Source organism: Mustela putorius, unplaced genomic scaffold, assembly GCF_011764305.1.
Source record: "Mustela putorius furo isolate JIRA1106 unplaced genomic scaffold, ASM1176430v1.1 tig00003834_pilon_pilon_pilon, whole genome shotgun sequence".
In the NCBI taxonomy this organism is placed as follows: domain Eukaryota; kingdom Metazoa; phylum Chordata; class Mammalia; order Carnivora; family Mustelidae; genus Mustela; species Mustela putorius.
Genome location: NW_025421987.1, coordinates 77,771,500 through 77,782,614, shown reverse-complemented (window position 1 = coordinate 77,782,614; position 11,115 = coordinate 77,771,500). Strand labels below are relative to the sequence as shown.

The following is an 11,115-nucleotide window of genomic DNA, read 5'->3' as shown; positions in this document are numbered from 1 at the left end:
CCTTTCTCACCTTGATGTCCTTCATCCATTTTGAGTCTATTTTTGTGTGTGGTGTAAGGAAATGGTCCAATTTCATTTTTCTGCATGTGGCTGTCCAATTTGCCCAGCACCATTTATTGAAGAGGCTGTCTTTTTTCCATTGGACATTCTTTCCCGCTTTGTCAAAGATTAGTTGACTGTAGAGTTGAGGGTCTATTTCTGGGCTCTCTATTCTGTTCCAGTGATCTATGTGTCTGTTTTTGTGCCAGTACCATGCTGTCTTGATGATGACAGCTTTGTAATAGAGCTTGAAGTCCAGAATTGTGATGCAACCAATGTTGGCTTTATTTTTTAATATCCCTTTGGCTATTTGAGGTCTTTTCTGGTTCCATATAAATTTTAGAATTATTTGTTCCATTTCTTTGAAAAAGATGGATGGTACTTTGATAGGATTTGCATTAAATGTGTATATTGCTTTAGGTAGCATAGACATTTTCACAATATTTATTCTTCCAATCCAGGAGCATGGAACATTTTTCCATTTCTTTGTGTCTTCCTCAATTTCTTTCATGAGTACTTTATAGTTTTCTGAGGATAGATTCTGTGCCTCTTTGGTTAGGTCTATTCCTAGGTATCTTATGGTTTTGGGTGCAATTGTAAATGGGATTGACTCCTTAATTTCTCTTTCTTCTGTCTTGCTGTTGGTGTAGAGAAATGCAACTGATTTCTGTGCATTGATTTTATATCCTGACACTTTACTGAATTCCTGTATAAGTTCTAGCAGTTTTGGAGTGGAGTCTTTTGGGTTTTCCACATATAGTATCATATCATCTGAGAAGAGTGATAATTTGACTTCTTCTTTGCCAATTTGGATGCCTTTAATTTCCTTTTGTTGTCTGATTGCTGAGGCTAGGACCTCTAGTACTATGTTGAATAGCAGTGGTGATCATGGACATCTCTGCCGTGTTCCTGAACTTAGCGGAAAAGCTTTCAGCTTTTCTCCATTTAGAATGATATTTGCAGTGGGTTTTTCATAGATGGCTTTGATGATATTGAGGTATGTGCCCTCTATCCCTACACTTTGAAGAGTTTTGATCAGGAAGGGATGCTGTACTTTGTCAAATGCTTTTTCAGCATCTATTGAGAGTATCATATGGTTCTTATTCTTTCTTTTATTTATGTGTTGTATCACATTGACTAATTTGCGGATGTTGAACCAACCTTGCAGCCCTGGAATAAATCCCACTAGGTCGTGGTGAATAATCCTTTTAATGTACTGTTGAATCCTATTGGCTAGTATTTTGTTGAGTATTTTCGCATCTGTGTTCATCAAGGATATTGGTCTATAGCTCTCTTTTTTGATGGGATCCTTGTCTGGTTTTGGGATCAAGGTGATGCTGTCCTCATAAAATGAGTTTGGAAGTTTTCCTTCCATTTCTATTTTTGGGAACAGTTTCAGGAGAATAGGAATTAGTTCTTCTTTAAATGTTTGGTAGAATCCCCTGGGAAGCCGTCTGGCCCTGGGCTTTTGTTTGTTTGGAGATTTTTAATGACTGTTTCAATCTCCTTACTGGTTATGGGTCTGTTCAGGCTTTCTATTTCTTCCTGGTTCAGTTGTGGTAGTTTATATGTTTCTAGGAATGCATCCATTTCTTCCAGATTGTCAAATTTATTGGTGTAGAGTTGCTCATAGTATGTTCTTATAATAGTTTGTATTTCTTTGGTGTTAGTTGTGATCTCTCCTCTTTCATTCATGATTTTATTTATTTGGGTCCTTTCTCATTTCTTTTTGATAAGTCTGGCCAGGGGTTTATCAATTTTATTAATTCTTTCAAAGAACCAGCTCCTAGTTTCGTTGATTTGCTCTATTGTCTTTTTGGTTTCTATTTCATTGATTTCTGCTCTGATCTTTATGATTTCTCTTCTCCTGCTGGGCTTAGGGTTTCTTTCTTGTTCTTTCTCCAGCTCCTTTAGGTGTAGGGTTAGGTTGTGTACCTGAGACCTTTCTTGTTTCTTGAGAAAGGCTTGTACCACTATATATTTTCCTCTCAGGACTGCCTTTGTTGTGTCCCACAGATTTTGAACCGTTGTATTTTCATTATCATTTGTTTCCATGATTTTTTTCAATTCTTCTTTAATTTCCCAGTTGACCCATTCATCTTTAGAAGGATGTTGTTTAGTCTCCATATTTGGGTTCTTTTCAAACTTCCTTTTGTGGTTGAGTTCTAGCTTTAGAGCATTGTGGTCTGAAAATATGCAGGGAATGATGCCAATCTTTTAATACCAATTGAGTCCTGATTTAGGACCGAGGATGTGATCTATTCTGGAGAATGTTCCATATGCACTAGAGAAGAATGTGTTTTCTGTTGCTTTGGGATGAAATGTTCTGAATATATCTGTGATGTCCATCTGGTCCAGTGTGTCCTTTAAGGCCTTTATTTCCTTGCTGTTCTTTTGCTTGGATGATCTGTCCATTTCAGTGAGGGGAGTGTTAAAGTCCCCTACTATTATTGTATTATTGTTGATGTGTTTCTTTGATTTTGTTATTAATTGGTTTATATAGTTGGCTGCTCCCACGTTGGGGACATAGATATTTAAAATTGTTAAATCTTGTTGTTGGACAGACCCTTTGAGTATGATATAGTGTCCTTCCTCATCTCTTTTTATAGTCTTTGGCTTAAAATCTAATTGATCTGATATAAGGATTTCCACTCCTGCTTTCTTCTCATGTCCATTAGCATGGTAAATTCTTTTCCACCCCCTCACTTGAAATCTGGAGGTGTCTTCGGGCTTAAAATGAGTTTCTTGGAGGCAACATATAGATGGGTTTTGTTTTTTTATCCATTCTGATACCCTGTGTCTTTTGACAGGGGCATTTAGCCGATTCACATTCAGGGTAACTATTGAGAGATATGAATTTAGTGCCATTGTATTGCCTGTAAGGTGACTGTTACTGTATATGGTCTCTGATCCTTTCTGATCTACCACTTGTAGGCTCTCTCTTTGCTTAGAGGACCCCTTTCAATATTTCCTGTAGAGCTGGTTTGTTGTTTGCAAATTCTTTCAGTTTTTGTTTGTCCTGGACGCTTTTAATCTCTCCTTCTATTTTCAATGATAGCCTAGCTGGATATAGTATTCTTGGATGCATGTTTTTCTCATTTAGTGCTCTGAAAATATCATGCCAGCTCTTTCTGGCCTGCCAGATCTCTGTGGATAAGTCACCTGCCAATCTAATATTTTTACCATTCTATGTTACAGACTTCTTTTCCCGGGCTGCTTTCAGGATTTTTCTCTTTGTCACTGAGACTTGTAAATTTTACTATTAGGCGATGGGGTGTGGGCCTATTCTTATTGATTTTGAGGGGCGTTCTCTGAACCTCCTGAATTTTGATGCTCGTTCCCTTTGCCATATTGGGGAAATTCTCCCCAATAATTCTCTCCAGTATACCTTCTGCTCCCCTCTCTCTTTCTTCTTCTTCTGGAATCCCAATTATTCTAATGTTGTTTCGTCTTATGGTGTCACTTATCTCTCGAATTCTCCCCTCGTGGTCCAGCAGCTGTTTGTCCCTCTTTGGCTCAGCTTCTTTATTCTCTGTCATTTGGTCTTCTATATCACTAATTCTTTCTTCTGCCTCATTTATCCTAGCAGTGAGAGCCTCCATTTTTGATTGCACCTCATTAGTAGCTTTTTTGATTTCAACTTGGTTAGATTTTAGTTCTTTTATTTCTCCAGAAAGGGCTTTTATATCTCTCGAGAGGGTTTCTCTAATATCTTCCATGCCTTTTTCGAGTCCGGCTAGAACCTTGAGAATTGTCATTCTGAACTCTAGATCTGACATATTACCAATGTCTGTATTGATTAGGTCCCTAGCCTTTCGTACTGCCTCTTGTTCTTTTTTTTGTGTTGAATTTTTCTGTCTTTTCATTTTGTCCAGATAAGAGTATATGAAGGAGCAAGTAAAATACTAAAAGGGTGGCAACAACCCCAGGAAAATATGCTTTAACCAAATTAGAAGAGATCCCAAATCGTGAGGGGGGAGAAAGGGGATAAAAAGAGGTTCAAAAAGGAAGAATTTAAAAAAAAAAAAGAAAAAAGAAAAAAAAAAGAAAAGAGTTAAAAATAAACAAATAAGAAAAATATAAAAAAGTAAAAATATATATATATATTAGATAAACTAGTTAAAAAACGTTAAAAAAGAAAAAGGTAAAAGTTAAAAAAAAATTTAACCAGCAGGCGAGAAAAAAAACAAAAATTGAAAAAGAAAAAAATTAAATTAACTGCAAGACTAAAAAAAATCACAGGAAAAAAGCCATGAGTTCCATGCTTTGCTTTCTCCTCCTCTGGAATTCTGCTGCTCTCCTTGGTATTGAAACCGCACTCCTTGGTAGGTGAACTTGGTCTAGGCTGGATTTCTTGTTGATCTTCTGGGGGAAGGGCCTGTTGTAGTGATTCTCAAGTGTCTTTGCCCCAGGCGGAATTACACCGCCCTTAACAGGGGCCGGAGTGAGTAATCCGCTAGGGTTTGGTTTCAGGAGCTTTTGTTCCCTGAGCACTTTCCGTAGAGTTCCGGAGGACGGGAATACAAATCGCGGCCTCCTGGTCCCCAGCCCGGAGGAGCCGAGAGCCCATGGCCCCACTCCTCAGTGTGCCCTCAGAGAACAGCGCCCAGTTACTCCCATCTGCCTGACCTCCGGCCGCGCTCCGAGCTCACTGAGCCTGTGACCGGTTCAAGGTAACACCGAGTTGTGAGCTTACTGTCGGCTCTGTCTCTGTAGCCGGCTTTCCTATTCCAATACCCACAAGCTCTGCGACACTCAGACACCCCCGATCCATCTGTGACCCTGCGGGACCTGAGGCCACGCTGACCCTGCGTGGGCTTCGCCCCGGTTTAGCCTCTGGAGCGATGTCCCTCAGCGGAACAGACTTTTAAAAGTCCTGATTTTGTGCGCCGTTGCTCCGCCGCTTGCCAGGAGCCGGCCCCTCCCCCCCTGGCGTCTATCTTCCCGTCGCTTTGGATTCACTTCTCCGCCGGTCCTACCTTTCAGAAAGTGGTTGTTTTTCTGTTTCCAGAATTGCTGTTCTTCTTCTCTTCGATCTGCCGATGGATTTTCAGGTGTTTGCAATCTTTAGATAAGCTATCTAGCTGATCTCTGGCTAGCTGAAGTAGTCTCAGCCTGCTACTTCTCCACCATCTTGACTCCTCCGTCTTGTTTTATTTTTATAAAGTAGTACTAATATTATGGTTAATTTTGACCCTTTTTATCCTAAGTCCTCTGCAGAAAATAAAAATCATCTTATACATTTCTGCCTGGAAGTCTTCATGTTAATTTATTTCCCTGTCTCCATTTTCTTATTCTTTTAATGTAGATTGCATGTTAATTTAGATGAAACATCATAAATCATCAGGATATTGCCCTACTTTTAAAGTCATAAAATAGTCCTCTTAACTATCAGTTAAGGGGTAAAACAATGTGTTCCCAATTTGCCATTAAGAAGCAGTATTGATTGTGTTTTAATCAAGTCAATACATGTCTTGTTCACTGAACATATCCTAAAAATATTTTACATGTAACCTTTCATTCTGTTTTCTCAAGTAGAAATAGAGTCTATCATCACTGTATTTTGAAATTTTAACCTAAGACTTAGCTTACATATTACCTCTCTCCTTTCCTTTATTAAGTTAAAGGACAATAACTTTAACTCTTAATAACAAGAATTTAACTTATAACTTAACTTAATAACTTAATAATAAGAAGTGTGTTTCTCTTCTCCTGTCTTTTAAAGCATATGGTTTTCAAGTTTCTTATAGTACTTGTTATTTGCTATCATGTATCACAGTTCTTTACACATTTCTCTTTCCTACTAAATAGAAGGCTGTTTTTAAGATAACAGATTCTTTTAGGACACATATTTCCACGAGGTAGCACAAAATAGATTCAATAAATTATTTCTTCAATGCCAATGTATAATAAGGATAATAAAAGAATGAAAACATCTAGAATGCAATTGCTCCTCCATTACCCAGTTACAGTAGTGGAGACTTGTAAATTTGGGCTCCTCCTGATGGAAATGCTTTATCTTCTGGAAACAATACCCCATGCAAGCAAGGAGAACCCGATGACTTCAGGTATCTACGTTAGAAAGCAGAGTACAGTGGTGCAGTTCTTGAACTGCCTGGGATGGAGCAGTTCAGGAACTCAGGGAATATTCCAGGGTAGTGCTGCTGAAGGCAGGTGGTGCCTGGAAGAAACACGCCTAAGAAATAAGCTTAGCTGCGCTTCTCCTCTTTGTCTCCACCTTTTCTGAAAACCAGTTCTCTTGGTCTCTCGTTGATATTTGTATCACTCTAGAGTCACCCTGTGCATTTACTCTTTGTGTAGGTTAATCAGACACATTATGACAGGTATGCTATTAAGTAGAGGGAAGGTAATGGATGCCCAAAGAATTTGGAATTATTTATCTTGCCTATTGGGTCCTGAAGCTAAACGAAATCGTGTTGATTTCTCACAGACTATGACTTTCAAGGATGAAATTCCACAGACTATGACTTTACAGATGAATATTCTAATTCAAGTATGAACGGTGTTCTTCAGGAATAAAGTGTCCCTTAGAAGTTTTAAGACTGAGTTCCCTCTGCTTTAGAACAGCTAAGAAAGAAAAGAAGAACTCCACAATAATGAAGTCAGTTGGTTATTTATTTATGTATTGGGGCAACAGACAGCTTAAACAAAGATAAAAGTGAGCTCAAATTCTTAAATTCTCAGTCCATATCTGAAATCCTAGAATTTTCTATTATCAAATTATAGTTATAACTCTGGGCTCGCAGGAGCCAAGAATCAAATGCAAAATTTGAATCTATAGTCTGTCTGACAAATTATAACACCAGTAGAGTTCAGTTAATCACCAGGTCTCTTCTGGGAAAGTGAAAATTTTGATTAGAGCAACTGTGAGTCCAAGAACTGGTGCTGGACCTATTGGAAAGATTCAGAGGACATTGGACATACTGAGCCCCAAATCCCACAGAACTTTACTTTCTATTTGAAGTAGTCTTTCTTCCTTGCTACTGTTTCTCTTTGCTTGTAAATGCTGCAACTTCCTAACCTGAAGAAACTATTTATTTTTATTTTTATTTTAAAGATTTTATTTATATATTTGACAGAGAGAGATCACAAGTAGGCAGAGAGGCAGGCAGAGAGAGAGAGAAGGAAGTAGGCTCCCTGCTGAGCAGAGAGTCCCAGCGTTCTCAATACCAGGACACTGGGATCATGACCTGAGCTGAAGGCAGAGGCTTTAACCCACTGAGCCACCCAGGCGCCCCAAAACTATTTCTTTAAAAAAATAAAATTCAATTGTCTTTATTCTTTACCCCTTACCTTTCATTATCTCCAGAATTTTTATTCATTTAATTTATAGGTATGGTATCACATACAACATTCTGGTACAATTATGCTAGTTCTAACAGCTGGATATATTTTAATTATACAATTTGCTGACCATAACCTGAATGCAATACATACTAAATGAAATCGAAATAAGATTTTTTAAAATAAAGGAATCCAAAGTTTTAGTAGTTAGAAAGGCTAAAGAACATCTATGAATTGTTACCTACTCTTTAACTATATTCCCCAAGATGGCCCAGAAAAGACAATGAGACGCACGCCAAAATCTTTGAAAGGTAACTTGATGGCTATTTTTTTTGTTTTTTTTTTTTGTTTTGTTTTATAAGTGCTATAAAACATTAAGAGAAGTTGCAGATAAAATGAGATTCTTGACAGAAATAAGAGGCAAAGTGGTCATGATTACCATGAGATGAAGAAAGTAATTGTGATCATTAGCATAGTCTAAGATCTCTGGTGGCAGCTAATTGGGCATGGAGTTTCAGAGATTCACAATACACGGACAGTACACTAAAGCCTAGATTCCTTAAAGCAGGTCAGACTGTGAAAATATAGACAAAACACACAGACACACACGGGCACACACACACCAAACACATACCCAAATATGTAGCAGCTCCACACTCAGAAAATGTCTCTCTTGCCCAAATAACAATGAAAGACAGTTCCTGGTTGGAGGTGGAAGGAAGAGGATGTGGTTGTCACAAAGCCATTCAGTGGTCCAGGCTGGTGCTGCTTCTGCCGACATACAATATGCACTTCCACAGGGGACCCTGGCTTACTCTAGAAGAAGAAGAACATGAAGGAGTCCATGTAAGAAGTTTTTATGGGCCAGGCTTAGAAGAAGCAAACATCACTTAAGGTAATAGTCAGCTGGTTAATATTCATGGGGCCACATGCTGTTGCAGAGGAAACTTGAAACATTGCTGTGGTCTAAGGGAGGAGAGGAAGTCTATTTTGGTGAATACCTAGAAATGATGATGATGATGATGATGATGATGATGAGAGAAGCCTGACTTGGATTATAATATTAGACCATTTTGGCCATTCATCCCAATACTTGGAGGAGTTGTCAAACCCAAAGTCTCTTATACTATGAGGAAGTGAGATCCTTTGGGAAACTTTCTAAAATTGTATCAAATATACACTGGGTCAGCATTCCTTCTAGCCTTCCTTACAGATCAGTCGTCTTCTACCAGGGGAGCTCTGTATTTGGAAATAAGAAATACCCAAACCTTTCAAAAAACATTGATTACCAGCTGTGAACTAACAGAATTTTCCTAGGGATGTAGAATTCCACTGTGATCTCACAGCAGAGTATGGACTCATAAAGGTTAAACAATTATTGGCATTTGGGCTCAGTTGAATTGTGAACACTTCTTTAATATTTCTCCAGAGTACATAGGCAAAATAAACATCTTTAAGAGATACCTTTAGGGAATTTGGGAGATCCCCACTTTGGCTCTCTGAGCAGTATGATAATAAAAAGGATTTTTTTTTTTTATGTAAAAAAGATGAAGTGACAGTATTTGGTTGAAAATGTGAAGTAGAGTCCCCTTTTTTACAAAAAGAATGATGAATCACAAGCAATTCTTAACACTGTCATTAGTGACTTGAAGATACAAAATAATAATTTCTATCACAGCTCCACTCTACTCAGAATTTGGACTAAGTACAAAATTTAAGTGTGTCTATGAAAAATAACACTACATGTGAGTTACTTGATCAGAAATTAATCTGATTATAGCTCCTATTCCGTAGTTTGTTACTTGATGAATACAACTCTGGATAAATGTTACACAGCTTTTGAGTTGAAATCAGTTTTTCCTTATTTCATTAAATAAAAGATACCAGAAGCATTATGCCTTTGCCTAGAAAGAGCTTTGCTATACCCTCACCGTCTTGCCTCAATTTCTTTCATATTCTCAGCTCTGAAGAAAGTGTAATTGTCTGATAATTTCACAGCAGAATATAGTGGCTCTTAGAATAATACCATCATCCTGATAGGAATAAGTAAATAGGTAATGGAAATATCCTGAATGAATGGGTATGACCTGGCATATGGTAGAAGTTAATTTTTATTTTTTATTTTATTTTATTTTCTTGCAGAATAATGTGCTTTTATTTTACCACAGTGCATATAAGGAAAGACAAATATACCAATGGTACAATTCCAATTTGACAGAGAAATCTCACAAGTTTTTATGATATTCAGGGAAAGAGATATATCAATTACTAAGTGATAGAAATGAAATTTTATGAAAACACAGGGATCTGCCAAAACACAAAATGACAGAAGGAATGCAGAGACAATCATGTTATTACCTCAAAATAGAATATACATTTTGCATCCTTTCGTTATTTTTTACTTTATCAAAAAAACAATGTATTTATTTAATATATCCATCACAAGGACTCGACCAGAGACTTAATTTTTTTTTTTAAAGAAGATTTTATTTATTTATTTGACAGACAGAGATCACAAGTAGGCAGAGAGGCAGGCAGAGAGAGAGAGGAGGAAACAGGCTCCCTGCTGAGCAGAGAACTCAATGCAGGGCTCAATCCCAGGACCGGGAGACCATGACCTGAGCCAAAAGCAGAAGCTTAATCCACTGAGCCACTCAGGTACCCACAGAGACTTAATTTTAAAAAAGAGAAACAGGGGCACCAGAGTGGCTCAGTCAGTTAAGTGTCTGCCTTCCACTTAGGTCATGATCCCAGGATGATCCCAGGGTCCTGGGATCTAGCCCCACATTGGACTCCCTGATCAGCAGAGAGCATGTTTCTCCTTCTCCCTCTGCCTGACCCCCACCCCACTTGTACTTGGGCGCCTGCTTTCTGTCAGATAAATAAATAAAATCTTAAAAAATATATTAAAAATTTTTAAAAATAAAATGAAAAATAAATAAATAAATAAATAAAAAGCAAAATGACATCCCACCTTAAAGAGTCCTGTACAGAAATGATGGAAGAGACAGACAATCTAAGGAAAACATAAACACAATACAAGGAGAGAGGCTAGGCGGTCAGGGTTCTTGGCTTTGACCTGCTTTGAGTAGATTTCTTGCAGGTACGACAAATCTGTGGGTTGTTTTTTTTAGCTCAGCAGCCTGTGTATTCAAAGGGCTATGAATGTCGGATTCTCCTAGTAGGCTCAGATGGATAGCAGGATGGTCCTGATGTGCTACCGGGCAGCCACTTATCCTGCAGGATGTTCAGGCAGATGTTACCCTGGGTGTCCATGCTGGGGTGGTAGCAAGGCTCAAGGAACTTTCCCATAGACGTGTTGTAAGGGCAGCCCCTGAGGAATTCCAGAGAGGGCTTATACCTCAGTATACTTCCTCAGTATAGGAAGACAGCATATTTCCTATACTGTTTCACCTGCTCCGTGGATGGTCCTTACCCATTTAAAAGTTTGATTCGAGAAAGGCAAAAAGTCCTGTGTAGCCAGACATCGTGAGGGTCATCAGCTCCTGCTGTTGCCCCTTTCCACGGTGTCCTGAACCTGGACCCCAGTAGGATGGGCTTCTTAGCAGCGGGAGCCATGCTGGCAGCGGCTGGGTCTGGAAGGCCATCAGGCGGTGGAGGCGGGGAGACAGGAACTGGAAGAGCATGACAGCAACTGCCTATCTTTTTTTCAGTTTAGAAGAAACATTTGATAGTATTGCAATATTTTCAAATTTGAGGTTCCAGCTTTGAATGTGTGGTGATTTATATCTAACTCGTGTTGGTATATCC

The 11,115-nt window shown here is 38.5% G+C and overlaps 1 pseudogene; it reads right to left on the bottom strand.

Moving 5' to 3' along the window:
* Positions 1-8,001: 8,001 nt before the first annotated feature.
* LOC101693384 lies at positions 8,002-10,844 on the bottom strand (annotated as a pseudogene).
* Between the last annotated feature and the right edge of the window lie 271 nt (positions 10,845-11,115).